This window comes from Salvelinus namaycush, chromosome 38 (assembly GCF_016432855.1).
Source record: "Salvelinus namaycush isolate Seneca chromosome 38, SaNama_1.0, whole genome shotgun sequence".
Taxonomy (NCBI): Eukaryota; Metazoa; Chordata; class Actinopteri; order Salmoniformes; family Salmonidae; genus Salvelinus; species Salvelinus namaycush.
Window position 1 is genome coordinate 20,513,577 of NC_052344.1, and position 3,545 is coordinate 20,517,121.

The 3,545-nt window shown below is 46.1% G+C and overlaps 1 pseudogene; it reads left to right on the plus strand.

Annotated features, from left to right (window-relative positions):
• The first annotated feature begins 555 nt into the window (after positions 1-555).
• LOC120032151 lies at positions 556-1,586 on the plus strand (annotated as a pseudogene).
• Positions 1,587-3,545: the final 1,959 nt, after the last annotated feature.

The window sequence follows — 3,545 nt, forward strand, 5'->3', positions numbered from 1 at the left end:
AGTAGTTAGGTAGCGAGGCATTAGCAGTTAGGTAGCAGGGCAGTAGCAGTTAGGTAGTGGGGCAGTAGTAGTTAGGTGGCAGAGCAGTAGCAGTTAGGTAGCGAGGCAGTAGCAGTTAGGTAGTGGGGCAGTAGTAGTTAGGTAGCGAGGCAGTAGCAGTTGGGTAGCAGGGCAGTAGCAGTTGGGTAGCAGGGCAGTAGCAGTTAGGTAGCAGGACAGTAGCAGTTAGGTAGCAGGGCAGTAGCAGTTAGGTAGCAGGGCAGTAGCAGTTAGGTAGCAGCACTGCAGTAATTAGGTAGCAGCGCAGTAGCAGTTTGGTAGCGGGGCAGCAGCAGTTTGGTAGCGGGGCAGCAGCAGTTAGGCAACGGGGTCTTTCACTTATCCATAAATTGTCTCGTTCCAGCCTCCCATCAACTCTTTGTTATACAGGTGGAACAGGAAGCCATCATTGCTTTTAAAGCTATGTGCTGGGCTATTATAGTGCAAAGCCCTGCAAGGGGATTATTGAAGTCTGGGGTAAAATCTCAATTTATACTGTAGATCTACAGAGACATCATGAGAGCCACTGTAGCCGTCCTATTGGTCCTCTGTCTCCTGGTCATCAGTCACAGTAAGTTACCATCATCTGAAACATGCTTGATCAACTTGGAATTGATCAAGATTTTATTGGTGCAATCTACTCATATGTCTTTGTCTCTATAGCATGGGATTGTCAGGAGCTAGTGGACATCAATAATCTGATGCAGAATGATGTAGGACTGGGCAAGTGGTTGCAACAGACACAATTAAAATGTCCTACTACCCGGTAGGTGATAAATGGGTCTACCTGCCTGGTTCCCTGAATCATATCACTGTAGGACCAGCAGGGATCTGGGGTATCAACAAGGCAGACTCAATTCACAAGTGTGTGGCCGGTAACTGGGTGCAAGCTGCAGGTAAGTGGAGAGCATTACTCAATATTTATCCAGAGGACACATGCTTCTTAGCGTTCCTGATACCATCAGGGTGTTGAAAAGTTATTCATGTTTTACAGTTTTAACATGTAAGTCATTTGGCAGAATTCACAGATACGTGCTCCCGTTTGCTTGTCCGTCCGTCTGTCTGTCTTTGTTGTCTTCAGGCCTTCTGAAACAGTTGGATGCTGGAGGTGAACAGTTTATTCTGGGGGCTAACATGGACGATACTCCATTCTGTCTGACACGTAGTGCCACAGTTGGCTACAAGGGACCTGACTCACCCCTTCCATGGACAAGATTGTCAGGAGCTGTGAAGTACTACAGTTGTGGACCCTTTGGGTGCTGGGCAGTCAACAAGAATGATGATATCTTCTTAATGAGTGTAAGATCTGGGAAAGAGTGTGAGAGCTGGAGCAGAGTAGTAGAGGATGGAGAGTGTCAGTTTATAAAACTGTTTCATATTATAACTGTTGAAATTGTCATTAAACCCTGATTGAATCTGTTTGTTTCCAGCTGAATCAAGACTGCCTAAACAATGGGTGGAGTCCCATTGACGGCAAGCTTTTTATGATTGAGGTGGAAACTGATGGTAGTGGGGTCAACTTTTTGGGTGATGTTTATACTAGGTAAGGTTGTGTTAGGTTCTGAACAAACAGAGTAAATCTCACGAAAAGCTCAAACTAAGTTCATTCACCCACTGGGTTAAACAACTGCAAAATACAAAAACATGACTGCACAAACACATATATTTTTGTCCTCCCACTAGCCGGAATCAACTCCTTGCACATCTAGACAGCCAATACATCTCTGTTGCTAGTCAAGAACTTGTTTGGTTCCTCTCACTGGTTTAGTCATGGCCCCACCTGACGCTAAAACCTTTGTGGTCTGTTCCTTCTCACTCCATCTGACCTGTGACCTGGGCCGAATTCCTCTCTCCTCCTTAATCCACACCTGTCCTCCCTTATCTGTGACTGAAACCAGACATTTGCCCTGTGCTTCCCCCTTAGGATCCATGAGATTCAACAGTAACATGTTTGACAGAATGTAAACTTTCTTCATTCCCATGTCTCAGTCAACAACTTTCCATATACTTACAGTACCAGTCAAAAGTTAGGACACAACTACTCATTCAAGGGTTTTTCTTTAGTTTTACTATTTTCTACATTGTAGAATAATAGTGAAGACATCAAAACTGTGAAATAACACATATGGAATCGTGTAGTTACCAAAAAAGTGTTAAACAAATCAAAACATATTTAATATTTTAGATTCTTCAAAGTAGTATCACATAGTGATCCAAGATGGCAACCCACCTCACCCAATGTGATACGGATCCGCAATTCTTTTTTAGACCTTACAGCTAGAACCTCCATCAGAAGCTAGCCATCAGATGCTAATCAGCTAATTAGCTACTAGCTAGTTAGTCATTGTTAGCCACTGCTAGCGGCCTTTACCTCTAGCTCAGACACCAGCCGCTTTCACCCTGGATAATACCCGCCAGTCTGCTCAGTGCGATATCAACCCTGAGAATATTGGACTGCTTTTCTCCACCATTACTCCAGATTACTCCATTACTGGACCATTATTCCAGATCACTACAGCTAGCTAGCTTCTACCGAGTAGCCCAGCCCCAAAGCTAGCCTTTGAGCCAGGCCCATCTCCCGGCCTGCTCAGTGGACCCTATGATCACTCGGCTACAAAGCTGATGCCCCCCGGACTCTTCACTAGCACGACTAGAAACCATTACATTGCCGGATTCCTGCCGTAAGCTCTGGACCTTTGCATCGGATCATCGCAACTAGCTAGCTGCTACCGAGTGGCTATAGTGGCTAACGCCCTTGTCCCGAAGCTAGCACCAGTTAGCCCCGAGCCAGGCGCATCTCCCAGCTAGCAAACAAAATTACTCCAGCTACAATACCTCTTTTGCCAATTGGCCTGGACCCTTTGTCGACACGGAGCCCCGCCGATCCATCACGTCTGGTCTGCCGACGTAATTTCGTCCGATGTTCCCTCAACCGGCCTTTGTCGGACATCGGTGAAGACGCTTCTGCTAGCCCCGGCCTGCTAACCTTTATGAACGCCGTGTCTCCCGCTTGCTAGCGTAGTAACGACTTCCCTGTTTCATTTATTGCTGTTCACTGGACCCTATGATACCTGGCTCCATAGCTGATGCCTGCTGGACTGTTCATTAATCACGGTACTCCATATTGTTTATTTTGTTTATCTGTCCGCCCCAGACTTCGAACTCAGGCCCTGTGTGTAGTTAACTGACCCTCTCTGCCCATTCATCGCCATTTTACCTGTTGTTGTTGTCTTGGCTGATTAGCTGTTGCTGTCTTACCCGTTGTTGTCTTAGCTAGCTCTCCCAATCAACACCTGTGATTGCTTTATGCCACGCTTAATGTCTCTCTAATGTCAATATGGCTTGTATACCGTTGTTTAGGGTAGTTATCATTGTTTTATTTTACTGCGGAGCCCCTAGCCCCACACAACATGCCTCAGATACCACTTTTCCCCCTCCTCCCACAAATGGGGTGACCTCAACTAGCATAACTAGCACCTCCAGAGATGCAACCTCTTTTATTGTCA